Here is a 25,512-nt window from a genome sequence, read left to right on the forward strand (position 1 = left end):
CCAAAGCTATCTCATGTCCCCTTTTTGCCCTTCTGACTTCCCTCTTAACTATACTCCTGCCTTTATACTCCATGGATTCACTTGACCTATCCTGGGTATACCTGACATATGATTCCTTCTTTTCCTTAACCAAACCGTCAGTTTCTCCATCCAGCATTCCTTACACATAACAGCTTTTCCTAACAGGACTCTTGTTATCTCATTTCTGAAGGCTTCCCACTTTCCAGCTGTCCCTTTACCTGCGAACATCTGTCCCCAATCAGCTTTTGAATGTTTTTGCCTAATAATGTCAAAACTAGCCTTCCTCCAATTTAGAATGTCAACTTTTAGATCCGGTCGAACCTTTTCCAACACTATTTTAGAACTAATAGAACTTTGGTTGCTGGCCCCAAAGTTCTCCCCCGCTGAGACCACAGTCACCTTCCCTGCCTGGTTTCCCAGGAGTAGGTCAAATTTTGCACCTTCTCTAGTAGGTACATCCACATACTGAGTCAGAAAATTTCTCTCCATCTAAACCTTTTGAAATTTTCTGCTAACTGCTTCAGTTGTTGTCTCTTCTCAAGATATGTGTTTATTTCTGGCTGTTGGGCACAACATTTATGTTATAAAATATATTTTCCAACAGAGTCAAATTATTTGAAGTTAGCTTCGCAATATTTCAGAAACATACCTCAGAAATAAAAATAATCGCATTAATGATATCATCTCCAATTTCCTACAATTTTAATCACTTTTGACAATAATGCCTAGCTGAATTTATAAGCCAATGAGACAAGTTGATAAAACGTGGATATGGAAAAAAACCACAGCAGATGAAGTAACATCAGAAGAGTTGACATTTTGAGCTGGACCATTCATCGGGACTGGGGTTGGTTGGGGGGGGGAGGGGGGGGGGGGGAGGATTTGAAATAAATGGAGGAAGAAGGTAGAGCTCAGAGCTCAGGGAAGGTAGGTGAGGTTGGTCAGTGAGAAGGGTGAAGTGACTACGTAGACAAGTGCTGAGGAAGGAGATGTGACTGTCATGGAAGGATTGTTTCAGGATGTGGCTAAAGAGTTTCAGGGCAGAGGAGATGACCAGGGGATTGCAGTGAGAGAGAGACCCATTGAGATCTTTGTGGAGAGAGGAGGAAAAATTCTTCAAGGTGGACATTCTTGACATAGGCTTCACAGTATGGTTTTTCAGCAGCTTGAGAGGTAGTGAGGACTGCCCCCACCTCCATTTATTTCTCAGCCCCCTTCCTTCCCACCCCCCCCCACCAAGTCCAGAAGAACGGTCCTGTCTGAAATGTCGACTCTCCTGTTCTTCTGATACTGCTTGATCTGCTGTGCTTTTTCCAGCTCCACATTTTATCGACTCTGACTTTCCAGCATCTGCAGCCCTTACTATCTCCAAGTTGTTGAAAATTGTGATTGCTTGAAAGTAACTGTGTAAAACCTGGTGAAAAGGATGTTGCGAGTATACTGCACATAAAATAAAATAAAATAAAATAAAAATATGCTGGTAAATGTTTTGAAAACCGAAAGATGTCATGCTTCAGGCCAATCATTGACCTGTCAATGCAAGACACCATTTTGGGATTTTAGCCATAGTCAGTCAGAGATGTATGCTTTTAGTTTAGAAAACAAAAGGCCATTATTTTCTCAGTTATGAAGGGTTTGCTAGAGTAGAGAAACAACAATTTCCCTTACTGGCCTTCAGTGAAGAGGAGACAGTTTAACAGGCTCCCAAAGAGAATCAAGTTCATAGAAATATCTTATCATCATGAGTTTGGGTAAAGATGGACATTTTTGAATCAGTGTTTTAATAGAATTGCTAGACAGTGGATCAATTTTGGATTGTCCTCGCAAACCTTGGAGATGCAGATCAAGTTCCACCACCCATGATTCCTAATATTTGGGTCCCAAATACAGAGTAAAAATCTAAGGAAAGTCTATTCCGGCTTACAACCTGGAAATGATATGGCTGAATTTAATTTATCCTCTTATTTCTGACATCTTATACTGAAAGGAATGAATCATGTGTCCTCTTGTTAAAAGGTGAAAATGTACACACCAGCTGACCGATGCTTACCTGCCAAGTCATATCAACTTTGGAAAATGCACAGAAGCAATGGAATGCAGTAAGTTCTTTAAAAGTGGTAATGGCAAGGGTTAAAATTGTCATTTCAGAATGGGGTTTTTTTGTTCATAAATATCAAGAACTTCCTAATTTAACAAACTTGCATAAATGTTCATGAGACAGTGATGCACTTAGAAGGTGTAAATTTCCTATCCACAGTGGAATCGAGATTTCTAAGAATCAACTCCTATTGAAGTATTTTTCTGAACTTATAAACAAAAAAAGTCACTTTTGAATTTAATCGAAAAATGGAAGGTGCAATTGGTTTGATGTTTTCTTAGTGAAGTGAGCCTAATCAGTCTTAAATTGCCCAGCTTATACCTTTGTATTTTTTAAGAAGTACAACATTGGCCAAGTGCAACATTCTCCATTCCATGTCTCTTGGAAGATAGCAGTTCATGTCTCTGTTGCTTAAATATTTGCATTCCTTAATATTCTAGAGTAGAAACTACTTGGATTTCAATTTATCAATTTTGTCACATTCCTCTGTTTAATTAGTCTCCTTTTCATATTTATTTATATTTATCAATTAATTTTTAGTGCACTTCCCTTTCAAAACACTTCTGAATTCTTTCCTTCAGTTTTTTTTAAATATACAAATATTTTGACAGTCCGTAATTCCAAAAATAGGTAATGTTTGTCCATTAGTTATTACATCTTTTTGACTGTCTAACTTGGCTGCTTAAAATATCTTTTCTTATTGATTTAACTACCAGTCATTTTTGATACGTTTTATTTGTATGTTTGTACTAGGATTCAGGATATCTGATCTGCATGGATGAGTTAGACCAGAGGGTCTGTTTTCGTACTGAACAGTTCGAATTCTATAACTCGAGTGTCCTGCTTATGCTTTTGGCATCTTCCAATTTGAGCCAATATAATCAGAAAACCTGCAGGGGTCATGAGACCGATTAGAAAGTTCAAAGCTTAGTTTAATTTCCAGATCTGCGAAAAACCAAAAAAGCTGCAGGTTCACAAGCTGTCAGGAAAATTACTCATTCCTTTTCATCTGCCTCAATATTTTTTTTGGGCAAATGATAATGCAATTCTTTCCATGTCCTGGGCCAAATATTTGACAGCAGGTCAAAGCTTCCCAAATAATATCATGCTACCAGAAATGCACATCCCAACTCAAAGACGACTGATGTGAGCGAATTTCTTCAGGTGCATATTTTATTTTCTCTCATTGCCACTGAAATAATTCCACAGAGGCCAGTATCTTGTCATCAAGTCACCCTTTATTTCCACATGCATAGGACTTGATACTGGTATGCTTCTTCACAGCCAGCTCTCAAGAGTGAACACGATGTCTGAAACTCCTGTTTTTAATCTGTCACTAGGGTTTTCTGATTAAATCAGATTAATAGTTCCAATCAGAGAACTCATTCTATGAGGTTCACCTAGCTGACCTTGTTACAATCATTACAGACAACATCCAGGACAGAGCAGTTCACTTGACAGGCATAGCATTCTCAAAACAAAAATTGACTCTTTCAAGCAGAGTAGCAGCAATATGTACGATCTTGAAGATAGAATGCGGAAATTCACCAAAGATCTTTCAGCAGCCCCTTCCAAACTCGACTACTTCCACCGAGAAGGACAAGGGTAGCAGATACATGGGAACATCACCAGCTGCAAGTTCCCCTCCAAGCCACTCATTATCCTGACTTGGAAATATATCAATGTTCCTTCACTGTCACTGGGTCAATTTCCTGGAATTCCAGATGTAGGTTTGCTCATTGAGCTTGAAGGTTCATTTCCAGACATTTCGTCACCCTACTGGGTAACATCTTCAGTGGGCCTCAGATGAAGAAGCTCTGCTGAAAATTCCTGCTTTCCATTTATATGTTTGGGTTTCTTTGGGTTGGTGATGCCATTTCCTGCGGTGATGTTATTTCCTGTGGTGAAGTCACGTCCTGTTCCTTTTCTCAGGGGGTGGTAGATGGGGGTCTAACTCGATATGTTTGTTGATACTGTTCTGGTTGGAATGCCATGCTTCTAGGAATTCTCGTGCATGTCTTTGTTTGGCTTGTCCTGGGATGGATATGTTGTCCCAGTTGAAGTAGTGTCCTTCCTCATCCGTATGTAAGGACACTACTGAGAGAAGGTCATGCCCTTTTGTGGCTAGTTGGTGTTCATGTATCCTGATAGCTAGTTTGGAAAGCCTCCAGCTATCTTAGAAAAAAAACATCTTCACTGATCTCCACTGTAATGTTAAAAGATTAAATTGGAATCTCTCTCTGGACATTAATATTAAAGAGTTAAACTGCACTGAAGTGGATGGGGATGACAGTCAGACAGGAATGCAAATGACTCGCACTCCAATTAGACAGTCATTTGCTACTACTCCCCCTACTATTATCAAGTTAAACTATCATTTAATCGCTTCCATCCACAGCCAATCAGGTTCACTTGCATGATCATCCCCAATGCAGAGGCCCTTCACACCTACATTGTTGGAGGAAGCAGGAGCTCAAACTTATTTGCAGGGCCATCCCAAAGCTAGGACACATCACACCTACATTAATTCCCCAAGACAATGAGTCAGGAAATCGCTTGCATAAACGATTCCCCAGGATTAGGGCATTAGCATTATCTCAGAGGAAGATCTCATCTTACCATTGTACCTGGAGTAACATGTGACTGTGAAGGAGTGACTGGAGGTTGTCTTGAGTGGCATGTGACTATGAGGGAGTGGCCAGACTATCTGTGAGCATGACCAACTGACCTGTAAAAAGGGGATGGGTTTTCTTTGTTCAGTGTCTCACTTTGACTCAACTTTGCACGCCTGCGAAGAAGGTCAAATGGGTCACCTAAGATGTTGGTGTATGTGAATTGCATCTCGTGTGTGAAACCTCAGGAAAATAACCTAACACCATAAGAGACCATACTGATAAAGGAAAACTGAACTTCACAATGAAACAGCAAGAACGTGAACAGCTTTCAGTTTTAGAAGAACATTAACAATTTACATGTGCTAAGAATATCACAAGAAACAAAATAACTGCATACAGGATGAAAATCCTAACAATACTCTTCCAAATGAAATAATCAACACCTTCAAACATCTGTTAACTAGCAGACAAAATAATGAAATTCATCAATTTCAAAACCAGAAAACGGCTTTCAGATCCATTTTATATTTCAGGAAATCCTTAAGATTTCAAACACCTTCTAGATCACAGCAAGTCAAATGGAGACCATGTTAGCAGACTTCTCTACTAAATGGGAAGAATATCAGATCATGCGTTACACATTACATAGTGAACAATGCGGCTATGGAAACTGAATGTAAATGCTAATTTCATAGAATTGTCATTGGTTTGTTTAAAAGACGAGTCACTTGAAATTGTTCAATCACAATAAGATCTAACTCTAGAATGAGCATTTGAATAGCTGTGAAAAATAGAATATAATAAACTGTTCAAGAAGTAATATTCAACAAATGATCCTTCTTTTTAAACAAGTTATGCATTGGAAGTAAATGTCATTGGTTGAGCCAACATTTATTGCCTATGCCTAAGAACCCACAAGCAGCCAATTTTGAGAAGTGCTGGTGTAGATACACCGACATCAGAGATAGTTCCAGAGTTTGACACTAACAGAATGGCAATCTATAAGTCAGGCTGGTGAGCAGTTAAGTAGGAAACTTGACGATGATGTTGTACCCAGCATATCTGCTGCTCTTGACCTTTTGATCAGTTCCCAACCTTTTTAGTATCAAGCAGATTTCCCTTCTTCTATGTATGCACAGTGTTAAACGTCACCAGATATTGCCTTCGATAACAGACACAGAGGCTCCACAGGAGATTGGAAGCAGGGATGTGAAGATTTTACAGTACACTTCTCTCCTTGTCATGTTATACCGGTAGTGTCAGATATGTAAAGTATGACTAAGTGGCAGAGTTCTCCTCCCTCACCTATTTCCATTGACTCCAGTTTTCCTTGATGCTACATTTGATCAAATATGGCCTTGATGTCAAGGGCAGTCACTCTCACCTTATTTCCTGGGTTCAGCTCTTTAGTCCTTGTTTCAACTAAAACTGTAGTGAGGTCAGGTGCTGAGCAATCCTGGTGGAAACTAAAATGAGCATTGGTGAGCAGGTTCTTGCGAAGCAACTGCTGCTGGATAGCAGTGCTGATACTGCTGGGATAGTTATACGAGTCCTATGGGATATGTTTGCCACTCTCAGTATTCTGGATGTTGTTGTTGTGACAACTACCTATGGCTGGCTCATAAGATTTTTAAAGCATTTAAAACAACACTTGGCTTTCAGCAGGTTACAAGTTCACTTGAATAATGTCAGTTTGACGGCAAGGCAGAATAAGCAATTCAGACAATAAAGAAAGATTTTCTTACTTGTCTGATCATTTACCTCTCCACCCTGCTCTCCTCAGAGCTGTCTCCCTTGGAATTGCTGATGGGGCACAGATTAAAAATTCAAATCCCTGCATTGCTGAATAACTTGGTTTTAAGAGATAATAGTAGGGCAATTCAGATGGCATTTCTTTGGGGAAGCTAATCTTGGAGTAGGTATGTGCAGAATTATAATGAATAACACCATGCAAAAACGTTGTCTACACTGGGACATGGACAACTCACCTGGACAAGAAATCTGTGCAGGAAGGGTACATCCATTGTATTTTTTAGACACAACGGAAGCAACTACAGTTGGAATTGCTATCACTTTATCCCATCACTTCAGCCTACCCAGTTATCAACTTCTCTGCAGGAGCCATCTACTCAGAATCCCTACAAAGTGGAAGCAGGCCATTTGGCCTGTCAAGTCCACACTGACCTCCGATCAGCATGTCACTCGGATCCACTCCATCCCCACAACCATTCATTTCCTATGGCTAATTCACCTAAGCTTCACTATCCGTGGGCACTGCACACATCCTGCACATCTTTGGACCGTGGGAGAAAACCGGAGCACTCAGGAAACTCATGCAGACATGGGGAGAATGTGAAATTCCATACAGATTCTCTTGAGGGTGGAATCGAGCCTGGATACCTTCTGCTATGAGGCAGCAGTGCTAACCACTGAGCCACCATGCCGTTTCTAGTGAGGTAGCCCCTAGGCACTCTGAGTGGGTTCTTTAATATCTTTCACCAAGAGTTCGCTCAGTCGCACCATTACTGATGATGTGGAGGAGTCCTAAAGGATATAGCTCAGACACTGGATTGAGACTGAAACAATAAGAGGGAAAAACGTAGTGAAAAATAGCATGTAATAAACTGTTCAAGAAGCAATATTCAACAAATGATCTTTTTTGAAACAAGTTATTCATTGGAAGTAAGTGTCATTGGCTTTGCCAACATTTATTGCCTATTCCTAAGCATTACCAATCTATTTGCAGCAGTTGTATCTGTTCAGGCAGTATCAGTAGGAGTGACCACTGCAGTCCTTGTACAGATGAATCCCGCCCTAGCAATGAGGATATATTCCGCAATGAGGATATATTCCGCAATGAGGATGTATTCCGCAATGTGCTGTGACATTATCATCACGCTGAATGGGGCAGATTGTGAACAGAGTGAGCAATGAAATGAGCATCCATGAGATGTTATGGGCCATTAGCAACAACAGAAATATACTCAGCCATAAACTGTTATAGCTTGATATAGCCCCCACCTTAATATTACCATCAAGCCAGGTGATCAGCCCTGAATCAAAGAAGAGTGATGGGGGCATGCTAACAGCGCAGAATCTTAGAATTGTTACTGTGCAAGAGGATATTCAGTCCATCATGTCTGTGTTGACTGTTCAAATGAGCACCTTTATGGAATGCCAACCTCCTGCTTTTCCCCCCACACTCTTGCACATTATTTATATAGAAGTAATCATCCAATGCCCTCTTGAATGCTTATTGAACTTGCCACGATCACATCAGGGTATACATTCCATAGCCTGACATCCCTAAAGTATTTTCCCACATCACACTTGTTTCTTTTGTACATAATTTTAAACCAAATGCCCTCTTGCTCATGTTCCTTTTATGATCAGGAACAGCTTCTTGCTATCTGCTCTATCTAGCCTGCTCATGGTTTTGAAAAACTCAATCAAATTGCCTGCTTCTCTCCAGGGAAAATTGAACATAGAACAGTACAGAATAGGAACAGGCCCTTTGGCACACCATGTCTGCGCTGACCACAATACCATTCTAAACCAATCCCATCTGCTTAGTCTCAACTTCTTCAATTTATCCTCATAACTGAAGTTTCTCATTCCTGGATTTCTCACACTTATTCTTGACAATAGTTTCTGCACTCTTTCCAATGCATTCATAGTTTTCTGATAATGTGGTGCCCGAAACTCTAATCAACACTCCTAATTACTGTTAGGACATGGAGACAAACAGTTGAACCAAATCAGTCTCTTCACCTCTGTACTTGCAACATAGTAAATTTAAACCTTAGGAGACCCTCAATAGTTAGTCCAATGGTTTCTAACAATCCCAGCCTTTATAAATAATTAATTCCAGACACTGGTTTTAACATTGAATATAGAACAGTACAGTACAGTACCAGCACCGGCCTTTCAGCCTATGATGTTGTGCTGAAAATGATGCCAAATTAAACTAATCCCTTCGGCCTGCCCTCGGTATATATCCCTCCAGTCCTTGCACACTCATACTTACCTAAAAGCCCTTAAACACCCCTATCATATCTGCCTCCACCATTAACGCTGGCAGCATGTTCCAGACTCCGACCACTAAAACATGTTGCCTATCCTTTCCCCCTCTCACCTTAAATGCGTGTCCCCTAGGATTACACATTTCAACTGTGGGAAAAAGATTCCGACTGTCAGCCCTATCTATGCATCTCATAATCCAAGATCCCTCTGTACATCAATGCTGTTCAAGGGCCTTCCATTAACTAAATTTTTCCTCTCAAAGTGCAGAACCTCACACTTGCAAGGATTAAACTCCATCTGCCATTTCTCCAACTATATCTGCAACTGATTTTTTCCTGTTGTACTCTTGACAACCTTTTACACTATCCACAACTCCAATTATTGTGTTGTTTGCAAACTTACAAACTACCTATACATTTTCATCAAAGTCATTTATATACATCACAAAAGGCAGAGATCCAAGTACAGATCCCTGTGGAACACTACTAGTCACTGACCTCCAGCCAGAAAAAACACCCTTCCACCACTACCCCCTGCCTTCTATGACCAGCCAATTCTGAATCCAAGTGGCCAAGTCACCAAGGATCCCATGCATCTTAATCTTGTGGTTGAGCCAACCATGAGCAACCTTGTTGAAAGCCTCACTAAAGTCCATGTAAACATCGTCTACCCTCAATTAACTGCATCACCTCCTCAAAAACTTTCATCAAGTTAGTGACACATGATGTGCCCATACAAAGCCATGCTGACTGTCATTAACTTGGCCACACTTTTTCAATTACACTTAACTCCTATCCCACTAATTCTCTCCAATAGCTTCTCAACTACCAGTGTGAATGTCACTGGACTAGATTCTTGGATTATACCTATTTCCCTTCTTGAACAGGGAAGCAATATTAGCTACTCACCAGGCCTCCAGGACTTCTCCAGTGGCTAGTGAGGATACAAAGATCTTGGTCAAGGCCCAGCAATTTCCTCTCTTGCCTCTCTCAATAAGCGGAGGTAGATTCCATCTTAATGCTCTACAAGAGTCCCAATACCATTTCTTTCTAGATCGCAAAACGCCTCAACATATTAACCTGCTCCATACCAATCTCACTATCCTCCAGTCTTTCTCCTGGGTGAATACCATCACAAAGCACTTGTTTAGGATCGTACCCACATCCTCTGCCTCCAAGCACAAGTTCTCTCCTTTAACCTGGAGTGGTCCTACCCTCTCCCTCATTATTCTCTTGCTTTTAATGTGAATATAGAATGTCCTGGGATTCTCTTTAATCCTACTTTTGGCTTCTTAAACTTTACACATACTTTTTTTTCCTTCAATTTAAACAAAATTTGACTCAATCCATAGTGTGCCAAAAAGCATTAGTGTCACCAACAGTTATCTTGATACATACTACCTGTTCAGAGCACGTGAACAAATGGCAAATAACATTCACACAACAAATGCCAAGCAATGACTACCTCCAATAACAGACAATCCATGCTAGTACCATTGCTGAATCCCCTACAATCAACAAAATATTTATCCAGAAAAAAAGAGGCAAGTTGGGTTGGTGATGTTCTTTCCTGTGGTGATGTCACTTCCTGTTCTTTTCTCAGGGGGTGGTAGATGGGATCTAACTCGATATGTTTGTTGATACAATTCCGGTTGTAATGCCATGCTTCTAGGAATTCTCGTGCGTGTCTTTGTTTGGCTTGTCCTAGGATGGATGTGTTGTCCCAGTCAAAGTGGTGTCCTTCCTCATCTGTATGCAAGGATACTAGTGAGAGTGTGTCATGTCTTTTTGTGGCTAGTTGGTGTTCATGTATCCTGCTGGCTAGTTTTGGCCTGTTTGTCCAATGTAGTGTTTGTTACAGCTCTTGGAAGGTATTTTGTAGATGACATTAGTTTTGCTTGTTGTCTGTATAGGGTCTTTTAAGTTCATTAGCTGCTGTTTTAGTATGTTGGTGGGTTCGTGGGCTACCATGTTGCCAAGAGGTCTGAGTAGTTTGGCAGTCATTTCCAAGTTGTCTTTGATGTACACCAGCAATGCTTCATTCGGAGGCTCACCAAAGATGTTACCTAATATGGTGACAAAATGTCTGGAAATGAATCTTCCAGCTCAGCGAGCAAACCTACATACAGAACCTCCATCTGAGCAACAAATCTTCTCAAAAGTCAATAAATAACTACTCATTCACTTAGGACTGAGAGAGGTCTTAGACAGTGGGGATAGAGGTGATAAAAGGATATGTGTTACAAACTAATACAATTAGATGTAAGATGAGTGAGGTGTCAGGGATGATTGAGTGGACTCTGCAGAGAGAATAAACCTTCAGGATACTGACAGGAGAGAGGAAGTAGTATTTGGTGGAAGTAGAAATGGCAGAAGGTAGTCCTTCTACAAATGTTCTCAAAACTCGGTAATTCTTTGAGTATGGTGGTTGGTGGATGGAAAAAGGACAAGACGAATCTATCATAATTCTGGGTAAGGGGTGACAGAAGTAGTGCAGGAAACAGGTCAGATATGGTTGATGACACGAACCACAATGGCTGGTTGGCTAGCTGAGAGACTAGCTGAGGTCGAGAAAATGTGCACATATCAGAAGAAATGTTGTTGCGGAAGGTTTCATCATCAGACATGACAGAAAAGAAAACAGGCAATATTGAGTGGAGTCCTCCCAGAAGGCACGTAAGCGCATTCGAGGTAGCCGAGCGTGTTTGCGGATGGGGGGGCAATGAATATTAGTAGAAAGCCAATTTCCAGAAAGAGAGAGTCGACGACGAAGGGAATGTCAGACGGACCATATTAAAAGATGGGTGGATGCTAGAAGTTAAAGTTTTCCTGTACCAGACAAGAGTAGGAAACAGCTCCGACAGTGTCTTTTGTTATATGATATCTCTGTCTGTTAATCTCTCCCACCCTCACCCCTTGATTCCTCCCACTCCTACTACATCAACATACGTTGCTTCCTTCGGTTCACGTTCAATACTACTCTCTTTCCGCAGATGTTGCCAGACTTGCTCTGTCCAGCACGGTTTCCATTTCAGATTTACAGCATCCGCATAATTGCTTTTCTTTATGTTCTACACTATCCGCGGATACAACCGGCCCTGCGGGATTTGATTATTCCACTTTCGTGTTTATTCCACTTACAGTTTCAAATCCTAACAACAACAATAATAAACAAACAGGCACAACAGTGTGCTGATTCAGAACTCAGGCGACCATCCGGCTCCAAAACCAACACCTTCCGACAGGAGGCGCTTGGTGCTATCTGCAGACGCGATGTAAAAAGTCGGAACAATACCAGCCAAATAGTTTTACACTTGATTGAAAAGCAAGAGGAAAGGCCAGGGGCATTGTAAAACAGGGTCCATTATTTAAACCTATATATTCAACCATCAAAAACAGGAATTTCATCATGTGTTGCATAAAGAAAAAAAGTAAAGCATCAGAAGTGAATGCAATAAAGCACGCACATCATACTGAGTAAGATCGCTTTTTAAGCCACTCACCGTTCACTGGCTGTAGCCGCAACTCCGGCGATCTTACCGACAGTTCCGCGTTTCCATGCAGCTAAACAACAAGGCGACGGAAAGACAAGATGGCCCACACGCCGACCTGGGTCATGTGACCCAGCGAGTGGAGGCGGTTCCGAGTGCCAACGCCACACAGCTGAGCGAGCGGCGCAGACACACGACCACAGTGGCATGCTGGGAGAGTGTCTGGTTACTGTGGAGACGACGGGCTAAGGATAATATGTTCGAGGAGGGGAAGAACAGTGCAAGTTACCCGGACATGTTTTCAGTGGACGCAGAGCTTGAACGAATGGTTCCTGTTTTATCAATCTTCATTATATTTATTTTGTTCGTACTAACTAATTTTTTCTTGTTGTACATGATTCCGGTAAATATATATAACCACTCGCCTCTGTCTTTGCGAAGAGGGACGTAAATAAAGTGGAAATTGGATTTCACGTTGTTTATTTCTTCTCAGGTGAGGGATCCATCTCATGGTTGAAAACTTATTTATAAACTTTTTTTGCAGTTGGAAAAAAATAGTTGAATGTCTGGATGTTATGTTCATTTCTGAGGTTCGCGAGCACCCCGGAGTTTGTAAAATGCTACACACCAATGTAAACGAACATATTGACATTCAGATTATTGATGGAGGGATACGTCAGTTTCGAAGTGGTTTTCTATGAAGTGAGAAGTCATTACGATTTGTATTAATATTAATGTCCGGTCGTATTGTAAAAACAGTTTTTGGAAGTCATTCAGTTTTACTCCTTTTAAATACACTTTTAAAAAACTTAAACTTGAAGGCTATAAGCACACTAATCAATAGGTATCTAGTGTTGCCTAAGCATTTTTGGGATTGTTATATAACGTACAACACGAATCGCGTGCAGTATATAGTATAGAGAAAAATCGTGTTCTGGGTGATTTTAAGAAACAAATGTTCACGTGTTTAAACCAAGGTTCAGAAAATCAAATATTGGACTAAAGCAAAAAGTATTTAAAGCGGAGATGAACATTGAATGATATTTGTATCGAGAGTGTGGTGCTGGAAAAGCACAGCAGGTTAGGTAGCATCCGAGGAACAAGAGAATCGATGTTTCAGGCATAAGCCCTTCATCAGGAAATCTTTCGACTGTGATCTCCAGCAGCTACAGTCCTCACTCCCTTTTGATATTTATATCGGTCTTGCAGTATCAAATAACTATCTCAGATATTCATAGATTTTTTTTTTCGATTAGCTTCAGGTATGACGAATCTAATAGTTCGATTAGCGATTCGAAATGGAGAGGATTTATACAGGGTCAAATGTGTATCTTCGGTTTCCTGAATGTGAGTTAAGGTTGAGGTGCTACAGACTATATTGGAAAGTCTTAACTTTTCATATTACCAAAAAAGTTCTTTAAAAAACTCTCGTTGCTTTTTATGGATACATATATCGATTTTTCAACATTATCATTGTAAGCTGCAAATATAAAACATCCTGGCCTTGCAGTGGCGGCGTTGCGACTAAATTTAAGTATCGCGAACTAATTTGTCAAAATATCAGAAAAGGTTTCAGATAATTGTTGATCAGCATAGAATTTCACAAGATACTAAATATTCTGTACTGTATAACTGTACGATTAAAATTAACATGGCATGTAAATAGGAACATATTGTAATCCTAATTCAAAACGTTGAAAGGGAAGGAGTGACAGTATTCTTATATTTTTACCACGAGATGCGAGCTCAAGCCCCACCTGCTCCAGAGGTGTGTCGTAACATCTCTGACCAAGTTGATTAGGAAATAAAAATGGGGGTTTGGTGGGACTTCTGAGTGGAAAGAGCAGTAACACTGAATGATTAATTAAGCTTATCAATAAAGAAGTCTCTTGGCTTCTGTTTCAATGGAAACAAATGTCAGAAACCTTAAAATATTCCTTGGAAAGCATTCGTTCCTAGTGGCCTGAATGTCTTAAGGAGACATTCAGCAGTATTACTGAATGGAGGATTAATTTGAGGTGGCAATGTGCAACTGTGTATCCAGATACATATAGGTCACAATGTCAATATCAAAGAAGAATAACTAAGAGGTGAGAGGACAGAGACATCCACTTGCTTCAGTTTTGAGGTTACAGCCTATTGAAGTCCTTAAAAAGTGATGATTCCCTGTAAAGTTGTTGGGGCAAGCCACTTTATTAGCACTGACATTGTCAAATGAAATGCCTTTAATTTTAAACAGAATGTATATAAAAGAGGTTGAAATGAAACTTGACAAAGAAAATGATAAGGCAATTGTCTTTGGAAGTCAATGGATATTCAGTTCACACAATCCATTATTGTGTCCCTTGAAAAACTGAAGTTCTCTAATCAAAATTCAAACTCAATTACTATATTGACAGTTTGCTTATGTATTTTCTGTCAGGTTAAAAATTTTACTAAACAATGTAGGAACAGTGGCTGATGAATATACTAAAATTGGAACAGCTCAACAATTAAATCTGGCATTTGTAAAACACATAGGACATCATCACAACCCATAATGAGTCTCCCATTAGCAAGAGATTTTAATGAAGTTGTAGCAATGGACTTCAAAGTATGGATTAAGGAAAAAACATTTTTACCTTGCACTTCATAGACATGACAGTTACATTTATTAAGTCTACTATGATATAATAAATAAAAATGAAATAATATTGTAAAATAATAATGGCAAAATGGTGAAGAACTGGACTAGGAACACCAGCTACATTTCTAACTGACAATGGAGAATTTTGTCAATGATGAGATTAGGGATATGTATGAAAATATGGATATTGTCACAAGCACAACTGGGGTGGATAGTAATTACTTGGTTAGCTCGCAATGCCTTCATCCCATGAGTGAATTAAAAAGATTATGTGCCTGTGGAAGACTTTATAAATTTTTTTATTTGCTTCCAGTCTCTTCTCACATCTTCTGTTTGCTTCTCTTATTTGATTATTTAGTTCCCCTCTGAACCTTGAATAATCCACCTAGTTATCAGTTATATTATCCACCTAATATCTGGTGTCTGTGCATTTCTTCTGCTGTATCTTTATCTTTATCCATCTTATAATCCAGGAACGTCTAATTTGTTTACCTTTCTGCTTCATGGGAATGTACCTTGACTGTGTACAAACCATGTCTTCTTTAAAGCCAACCCATGATCAGTTACCATTCTCCCTGATAATCTTTGGCGCTGATCCAGATAAATTACCTCACAGAAATTGGCTTTCCCCCAGTTAATTTTTTTTTACCCTACATACTCCTTGACCTCCTTAACAACATTCTTAAATCTTATGGTATAATGATAACTGTCCCTAAAGTTCTTCGAACTAACACAATTCATTCAGTGTAAATCACTCCCAAGAGCCATATTCCTCAATAACTCCTTTCTTGTTAAACTGGAAACATGCTGTTGTGGAAAATATTCCTTAACAGGCTCTGGGAACTTTGTTCTTGTCTGCCCTTTTCTACCATCCCAGTTTAAATTCAAAGGTTAAAGGTCCTCATAACTATATAATTCTATGTAATTTCATTGCAAATTTGTTCCTCCTCCATCTTTCACAATAGTTGATGAACTGTAACCTACAAGAAGCAAGGAAATTACACTTATTGTTTCTGGCTCCTTAAACTTGGCCAAATAAATTATATTTTCAACCGCATTATGTCCTCATCTATCCAGCCTGTATAGTACCACCTACCCCAAAATTCTTTTCAGCATCTGGAGAATTTAAAGTCTTTCTCCTGCAGCATTATTCTATCCACACATTCACCTGCTGTATCCTTCCACTTGCGATTTTTGAGAAGGACTGTAATAAACACTACATTGGACAGACAGGCAGAAAACTAGCCACCCAGATACACAAATACCAACTAGCCACCAAAAGACATGACCCGCTATCACTAGTATCCTCGCATACAGCCGAAGAAGGATACCACTTCCACTGGGACAATACATCCAAACAAGGACAGGCTAAACAGAGACATGCACGGGAATTCCTAGAGGCCTGGCATTCAACCTGGAACTCCATCGATAAGCATATGGATTTGGACTCCATTTACCAACCTCTGAGAAAAAGAATTGGAAATTATATCACCCACCTTACAGACCAAGACACATAAATAGAAAGAGGGACAGAACCTCAGCGCTTCACTGGAGGCTCACTGATGATATTACCTAGCATGGTGACAAAACCTCTGAAAATAAATTGCCAGCTCAGCGAACAAACTTACAACCTGTATCCTCCTGCTTATTTAGTGGCTTGCTTCTGGTATTGGGAGCAATCTGTGGTACTGCTTGCTAATCCACTATAACCGTAATTGTATCTATGTTACTGGTACTGATATAGACCAGGGCTGATGTTTATTCACCCTTTTCTTTCCTGCCACTCAGGAAACTCCACAATCCTTTAGTTTAATCCTTAACTCTGCGATGAGGGAAACACATACCATCCTGGATTCCTATTGGGACTGTTTGAACCCTTCTCTGTTCCCTTGACTGCCATTGCTCCTATCATTATTACTCTTTCAATTTTCTTCATGTCCTTATAAATAGCTGAACCAGGCATTGTATAATTCAATTTGGATTCTAGATACAGCCCCCATTACTCTCACAAGTGTTCAGAATGTTTTTGAAGAGTGCACTTACAGGACTCCTGCACTACCTGGCATTTTTTTCTTGATGGTCTAGTGAATGCCCAATTCCTGTCACGTTGCATACTATTAAGATACAAGATGACCACATCTTCCATTGTGTTATCAATCGTGTGCCAAGGTGCTGGTAGCTGCTGCTCCAGCATCAAAGTTCAAAGTTTGAGCTGCTGTAAATGACACTTGGTGAATATTTCCATGACACAGGAAAGGTTTTAGAGTTCTCACATGGAACAGGATATACACTCCAAGGATGAAGTGGCTCCACCATCCTTCCATTTAGTAGATGTAAAACCTGTTAAAAAGTAAAGAAAGACTCACCAGCTACTCGCGTTTCACTTTCTGTTGTCATTTAAACATAGGAAGGTTAACTGAAATGATTTACCCTAATTATTAAAATTGCAGTATTTAAATTCCAAGTTCCTTAGACTAACTTATTAGAGAAAGATCCTACAAAAATCACCAATCAATTCGGGGCTTCCTGTCACAGTTTTTTTTACACTTCAATTATCCTTTTTGCTTTGAGATCCTCAAAGGATGATTCGTGGTAGTTGCGATTTGCTGCAATATTCCTCCAACCTGTTTGACAGTGATCTGATCTGGTGTACATTCCGACTGGATGGATTATTTTAAACTTCTGCTTCCTATCTGGGCTGTTGGCAAATTTTCAATATAACAGCTGTGTTTCTAACAGTTCGTCGGTGAGAATATTCGGATTCTACAAATGCACATTTCAGTTTGTAAATGATTGCCATTTTAAAACGGTAATTTTACTGTTATATATTTGCAAAAGTTGCTTTTTAACTCAACTTCTTTCTGACTTTTCCCTTAACTTTGAGACCGATCTTTTTAATCAGTATTGAGCAGCGAGTGGATGACCCTGGCGGCGCTATTTTTGACGCAACAATCTCAAATCTCTGTTGTGCATCGTAACATTTAATTTGTGTGGCCGCCCAGGGCCACTCAGACCAGATGATATCCCTCGGCCTTCACGTTATGTTTTCTACCATAGAGCTTTCCCGCATTCAGCAAACCACGTTTTTACCATTATGAAGCGAAAACTCAATGTTCATGCCAGTTGGCGAGCTCAATGGGTTGATTTTAAACCAACAATAACAAGCAGCAGAGAACCTTGAAATTGCTTTTGTTCTTCTATCTGCGCAATAGGAATTTTATACGGTAGAATCATAAACGACGAGTTGGAAAGAAAATTAGTCATTTTTGTAAAAGAGGCAGGTAAGGGCAAATGGATTCCAATAGAAATTAGCTTTCCAGATTGATGTATTTGAAACATATTGTAGAGGTTGATGCACATTGGCCCCAGATTTTTTTTTCCGAAGCGAAATCGTCAACGTCCGCCGGAATTTTGCAGTCTGGTTTATTTCCAAATTCCCCATGTATTCCTGCATCTCTAATCAAAGTGCGATACAGTGGGCATAACGGATTAGACGTGGCAGACCAATGTATGGATGCAGTCCGTATCTTTGATTGACTCATTATTTTGATAATTCAAGCGCAGAGCTACATACATTTCCCTGTCTATAGACAAGATTTTAACCTAAATTTATGCATGCGAAATTGTACGCTGCAGTGGACATGTTGGTGAGTTCCCCTCAACTAGAGAAGAAATATTGCGCGTTAAATTGATGACGGCTCAATTTGAAGGCTGAGTCTTTGGCGAATGACATAATAGCCAATCTCCGTAATCCATTAAATTTAAGGATTAAATTAAGGTTTAAGGAACAACATAATCACATTTTCGTTTTGTAATTAAATATATGTAAGAAAAGACGTTAACACATCCAACTACTCAACAGTTGAGTTTTGCTGCCCAAAGCAATTTTCACATAGATTCAGATAATTGTAATGGTGAAACAGTTGGCTGTTGGAACCAACGACCCTTCAGTTGAGCAGTGTGACTTAGTCTCATTTTTTTTCCTCCTTTACCCATAACCATGCACATTATTTCTATTGAAATGATCATGTCATAACCTCTTGAATTCCTCCATTCAACTTACCTCCCTTACACTTCCAGGCAGTGCATCCCATAGCCCAATCATTAGCAGTGTGAAAAAAAAGCTTTATTTTCTCACATCATATTTCAAAATTCATGCACACTTATTCTTGATCACTTTGTGAGCAGGAAAATCTCCTTTTCTCTGTCCAGATTTTTCATGATTTTAACAAATTCAATCAAATGACCTCTTAATCTTCATGAAAAATGTACCAACTTTTCCCAATATACCTTTATAAATTAACACTTTTCATTCCTGAACCATTATTGTAAATCTATTTTGCAACACATTCATATTTTCCCAGAACTGTACATAATGCTCCAACTGAGGTCTAACCAGTTTCTTATATAAGAGCATCATTGCTTCCTTACTCTTGTCCTCTTTCAACCCTATTAATAAAATGAGGATACTGTATGCTTTATCTCTTGATCTCTCTATCTGTCCAGCCACCTTTAATGACTTACTCATATAATATACTCAGGTCTATCTGATCATTCACACCCTTTCAAGTCTGCCTTTTCTTTTATACTGTCCTTCCACATGTTTCTTCACATTGAATTTCATCTGGCACCTTTCTGCCCATTCAATCAACTTGACAAGATCATTTTGAAATGCTGTGCAGTCCTGATCAATGTTTACAACAATTCCGAGTTTTGAGTCATCCACAAACTTTGAAATTGTCCCCTGCACTCCAAGATCTGAATCACAAATATAAATCAGGAAAAGGAAAAATCCTATATGAACCCCTGGGGAACTCCAACCTGAGAAATATCCATTCACCATTACTGATTCCTATTACTGAGCCAATTTTGTATCCATGTCACTACTGTCCCCTTTATTCCACATTTTTTTTTTTCACGGCTGTTGTGTGGTTCTGTATAGCTGGTTTTGGAAATCCGTTACAACTATTACAACAACATGACCATCATCGATTCTCTCTGTTGGCCCTTCAAAGCATTGCAGCAAGCTAGGTAACATATTCCTTTATGAAATCCATTCTGATTCTTCCTAATTAACCCTTTGTCCATGTGATTATTAATTCTAAATGTTTCAAGACATTTCATCACTATTGAAGTTAAACATGCGAATAAGAAACAACATTAGGCCACTTGACCCTTCAAGCTCGCTCCATCATTCTATAAACTCATGGCTAATCTGCTTTTGACTTCACCTGTATGTTTCTGCATATCTCCAATAGTCTATCATCCTACTGATAATCAAGAATCTATCTACCTCTGACTTTAAAGATTCTGCATTCGCTGCCTTTTAAGAAAGGAAATTCCAAAGACTCTGAGCACTCTGTGTGAAAAAATGTTTCCTCATCTTCGTTTTAAATTGGCGCCCCCTTATTTTTAAATGATGATCCTCAGTTCTAGATTCTCCTAACATTTCAACATTCAGCCCAGTTAAGTCCACTCAGGATCTTATGTGTTTCAAGTAAGTCACCTCTGACTCTTCTAAACTCCAGAGGATACAGACTAGACTGTCTAGCCTTTCCTCATAAGGCAATTAGCTCATTTCAGATAGTAGAATAGTAAATCTTCTCTTCCTAAGTATTAACATCCATCCCTTTGTGGTTACCAGTATTGTACACAGCACTCCAGATGTGGTTTCACCAATGCCCTGTATAACTGATACATAGCCTCCCCACTGTTGCATTCAATTCCCCTTGCAACAAGCCATATTATTCTATTCCCGTTTCTGATTACTTGCTATCTCTTCATATTAATTTGCTTTGATTCATGCACTGGGACAGCCAGATCATGCATCTAGGAGGTCTACAATCTCTCACCATTTAGATAATGTGCTTCATTTTTATTCTTTCTGCCAAAATGAACAATTTCACAGTTTTCTACATTGTGCTCCATTTACAGATCTTTACCTACTCACTAAACCTGTCTATATAAGTTTGTGGGCTCCTTATGTCCTCTTCATAACTTACTTTACCACCTATCTTTGTGTCATTAGCAAATTTAGTTACCAAAGCTTGATCTTTTCATTCATTATGCCCGAAACGTCGATTCTCCTGTTCCTGGATGCTGCCTGACCTGCTGCGCTTTTCCAGCAACACATTTTCAGCTCTGATCTCCAGCATCTGCAGCTCTCACTTTCTCCTTTTCATTCATATCACTTACATAAACTGTACATAGATAAGACTCCAGTCGGACCCCATCATTTGTGACAATCTCCCAACCTGAAAAAGACTCTCATATTTTACTTCCTTTCAGCCAACTAATTTTTAATCCATTCCAATATTATCCCCTGCATCATGAGCTTTCATTTTCTGCAATAACCTTTGATGTGGAACCTGATCAGATGCTTTCTTGAAATCTTAATACAATCCCTTCACTGATTCCTCTTTATGTACATCACAGATTCTTCAAATAACTCCAATAAATTAGTTAAATATGGTTTTCTCAAACCTGATAATCAGGTCTACCTGATTACCTTGAACTTATCCAACTGCTCTGCTGTAATGTATTTAATAGTAGCTTCAAACATTTTCCCTTTGGCAACCGTTAAGCTAACAAGCCTATACTTTCCTGCTTTCTGCCTTCCTCCCTTTTTGAACAAACAGACTGATTTGTAATTAATAGGCTTCTGAACAAGGGCGTAATGTCTAAAACTTTCCAGTCCTGCGGTCCCACCCATGAGTTCAGGGCAGACTATGATCATGGCAAATGCCTATGCAATTTCCCCTCTTTCTGTTCAAAATCCATGAATGCACATCATTAATAAACCAAGATTTAATGAAGGTCGAAATTGGGGTTGCATGGTTCTTAAAATCTTTCTTGTCTCAGCAAATACATTTAATGCTGAAAATGTGTTGCTGGAAAGGCGCAGCAGGTCAGGCAGCATCCAGGGAACAGGAGAATCGACGTTTCGGGCATAAGCCCTTCTTCAGGAAGAAGGGCTAATGCCCGAAACGTCGATTCTCCTGTTCTCTGGATGCTGCCTGACCTGCTGCGCCTTTCCAGCAACACATTTTCAGCTCTGATCTCCAGCATCTGCAGACCTCACTTTCTCCTCAAATACATTTAATGTGCAATTTAAATAATCAGTTACCTTCAGAATTGTATCTTTTATCTTGTATTGTTTTTCCTCATTCAGACTCCCAGTATGTATCTCTTCACACTTCTTGGCATTAACTTTCATTTGCTACATGTCTGCTTATTCCACCCGCTCATCAATGTCTTCTGTTAATGTTTTCTTGGAATATCATTTCTAAATTCCTTCCCACCCAGCAGAAATTGAACCGACTGGTCAATAGTTTATTATTGTATTATTTTTCTACTGTTCTTGAACACCATTTGCAAATCCCCTGTCCTTTGAAAGTATCCTTGTTTATAAGGGAGAATGGAAGATTATAGTCATTTTGCACCCTTACTACCCTCTGTATCCACAGACAAGTTTGATCTGGTCCTGGTAACTTACCATCTTAATGCAGCCAATATCCAATACCTCCCTTCATTAATGTTTTGGCCCATTGGTGTCTTTCTCTTTCACCATAACTCTCAACATTTTCTTCTTGGGTAATGACAGATGCAAAGTAGTCCTTTAATACCATGCCCTCTTCCTTCATGCATTTCTTGGTTGCCAAATGACCTTGTATCTCTTTTTAGGACCCTTTATAACTTACATTTCTATAGAATGCTTCTGAATTTCCTTTGTTATTGGCCAGTCACTTCTTATTGTTTATAATTGGTGATTTTGTTTAATTTTGCAGTTCTTTTTCTGCACTCAGCTTGGTTCTTACTTGCATTCTCATTCTAACATTTTAGAGTCATAGTCGTAGAGATGTACAGCATGGAAACAGACCTTTCAGTCCAATTCGTCCATGCCGACCAGATATCCCAACCCAATCTAATCCCACCTGCCAGCACCTGGCTCATATCACTCCAAACCCTTCGTACTCATATACCCATCCAGATGCCTTTTAAACGTTGCAAATGTTCTAGCCTTCACCACTTCCTCTGGCAGCCCATTCCACGCATGCACCACCCTCTGTGTGAAAAAGTTGCCCCTTAGGTCTCTTTTATATCTTTCCCCCTCACCCTAAACCTATGCCCTCTAGTTCTGGACTTCCCACACCCCAGGGAAGAGACTTTGTCTATTTATCCTATCCATGCTCCTCATGATTTTATAAACTCTTTATAATCACCCCTCAGCCTCCGGCACTCCAGAGAAAACAGCCCTAGCCTATTTAGCGCCTCTCGATAGCTCAAATCATCCAACCCTGGCAACACCCTTGTAAATCTTTTCTGAACTCTTTCAAGTTTCACAACATTCTTCTGATAGGAAGGAGAACAGAATTGCATGCAATATTCCAAAAGTGGCCTAACCAATGTCCTGTACAGCTGCAACATGACCTCCCAACTCCTGTAATACTCTGACCAATAAAGGAAAGCATACCAAATGCCTTTTCACCATCCTATCTACGTGTGACTCTACTTTCAAAGAACTATGAACCTGCACTCCAAGGTCTTTTTGTTCAGCAACACTCCCTCGGACTGACCATTAAGTGTACAAATCCCACTAAGATTTGCATTCCCAAAATGCAACACCTCCCATTTATCTAAATTAAGCTCCATCTGCCATTCCTCAGCCCATTGGCCCATTTGATCAAGATCCCATTGTAATCTGAGGTAACCTACGCTGTCCACTACACCTCCAATTTTCGTGTCATCTGCAAACTTACTAACTGTACCTCTTACGCTCACATCCAAATCATTTATATAAATGACACAAAGTAGTGGTTTGTCTTTGATTGGTCAGGATGTTGCCTGATGAATAATGAATACATAAACAAACTCTACCAAAGGGCTCATGTGGTAGTGGCAGCATCCCTTCCTTTGAACCAAGAGTTCTAGTTTCAAGTCCCATCTCCTCCAGAGCAGTGTAATAACCTGAACAAGTTGATTAACAAAGATATCTCGGAAAGTCTACATCGATCCAATCAGGCACACTCATTTCATACAGATAAAATATTGTTCTGCTTTACTTTTGTCTGTTTGCAAAGTGGCACGGTGGGTCAGTGGTTAGTACTGTTGCCTCACAGCACCAGGAACCTGGGTTCTTCCCACAGTCCGAAGGTGTACAGGTTAGGTGAATTGGCAATGGCAAATCGCCCGGAAGGTTCAGGGGTGTGTAGACTAGGTGCATTAGTCTGGGGTAAATGTAGAGTAATATGGTAGGTGAATGGGTCTGGGTGGATACTCTTTGCAGAGTTGGTGTGGACCTGTTGGTCCAAATGGCCTGTTTCCACACTGTAGGGATCCTATGATCAGTTCTAAGTGTTCTGGTAAGTGCAAAACAAAAAGCTTTAACATAATGTTCTCATTTGTCAGCTATATTCAATGAATTCTGTGAGAAGGATAGGATGGCAGAAACAGTACTCAAATGTGGCAAGTTAAAATCTTACCACTATTTCTGTGCACTGCATCTGATATTACAATTTCAATTTCAGTTTGCTCTTTTGTTCATCACATGCAAATTTAGGCACATCCTTTCAATTCCTCTTTCAGAATTGGTCATGTCCTTGAGAAAGGAGACATTTGTTTATCTATCTTTCCAGTAATTTTGGGTCTGCTTAACACAGAAAATGATTCAACATTCTTCTCTTAAAAGCAAGAGTGGTATAGTGCGGATGAAGCAGTAATAGGTTACTGAAGGAGGTGGCTCGAGAAATCGTGGATGCGTTGGTGATTATTTTCCAGAGTTCGATAGATTCGGATCAGTTCCTGCGGATTGGAGTGTGGCTAATGTTATACCACTTTTTAAGAAAGGTGGGAGAGAGAAAGCAGGAAATTATAGACCAGTTAGTCTGACCTCAGTGGTGGGAAAGATGCTGGAGTCTATTATAAAAGATTAAATTACGACACATCTGGATAGTAGTAACAGGATAGGTCAGAGTCAGCATGGATTTATGAAGGGGAAATCATGCTTGAGTAATCTTCTGGAATTTTTTGAGGATGTAACTCTGAAGATGGACGAAGGAGATCCAGTAAATGTAGTGTACCTGGACTTTCAGAAAACTTTTGATAAAGTCCCACATAAGAGGTTAGTGAGCAAAAGTAAGGCACATGGTATTGGGGGCAAAATACTAACTTGGATTGAAAGTTGGTTGGCTGATAGGAAACAAAGAGTATTGATAAACGGCTCCATTTCGGAATGGCAGGCAGTGACCAGTGGGGTACCCGCAGGGATCAGTGCTGGGATCGCAGCTTTTTACAATATATGTTAATGCTATAGAAATGGTATGAGTAATAACATTAGCAAATTTGCTGATGATACTAAGCTGGGTGGCAGGGTGAAATGTGATGAGGATGTTAGGAGATTACAGGGTGACCTGGACAAGTTAGGTGAGTGGTCAGATGCATGGCAGATGCAGTTTAATGTGGATAAATGTATGGTTATCCACTTTGGTGCCAAGAACAGGAAGGCAGATTACGACCTAAATGGAATCAATTTAGGTAAAGGGGCAGTACAAAGAGATATGGGTGTTCTTGTACACCAGTCAATGAAGGCAAGCATGCAGGTACAGCAGGTAGTGAAGAAGGCTAATAGCATGCTGACCTT

General features: G+C 39.8%; 2 protein-coding genes across 5 annotated transcripts in view; one reads left to right on the plus strand and one right to left on the minus strand.

The window, feature by feature from the left end:
* Nucleotides 1–12,380, minus strand: part of enox2 (ecto-NOX disulfide-thiol exchanger 2) — a 213,247-nt gene extending 200,867 nt beyond the window's left edge. The window contains exon 1 of one of the 2 annotated variants that reach the window (XM_043704632.1): nucleotides 12,260–12,380. The gene's annotated coding sequence lies outside the window, so the exon portion shown is untranslated. The remainder of the gene's footprint in view (nucleotides 1–12,259) is intronic. The other variant, XM_043704634.1, reaches the window with a different exon arrangement.
* A 141-nt stretch (nucleotides 12,381–12,521) lies between these two features.
* The window catches only part of LOC122557198 (multidrug resistance-associated protein 5-like), a 188,352-nt gene continuing 175,361 nt past the window's right edge, over nucleotides 12,522–25,512 (plus strand). For all 3 annotated transcript variants that reach the window (XM_043704622.1, XM_043704624.1, XM_043704623.1), the window contains exon 1: nucleotides 12,522–12,740. The gene's annotated coding sequence lies outside the window, so the exon portion shown is untranslated. The remainder of the gene's footprint in view (nucleotides 12,741–25,512) is intronic.

Source organism: Chiloscyllium plagiosum, chromosome 15 (assembly GCF_004010195.1).
Source record: "Chiloscyllium plagiosum isolate BGI_BamShark_2017 chromosome 15, ASM401019v2, whole genome shotgun sequence".
NCBI classification, from domain to species: domain Eukaryota; kingdom Metazoa; phylum Chordata; class Chondrichthyes; order Orectolobiformes; family Hemiscylliidae; genus Chiloscyllium; species Chiloscyllium plagiosum.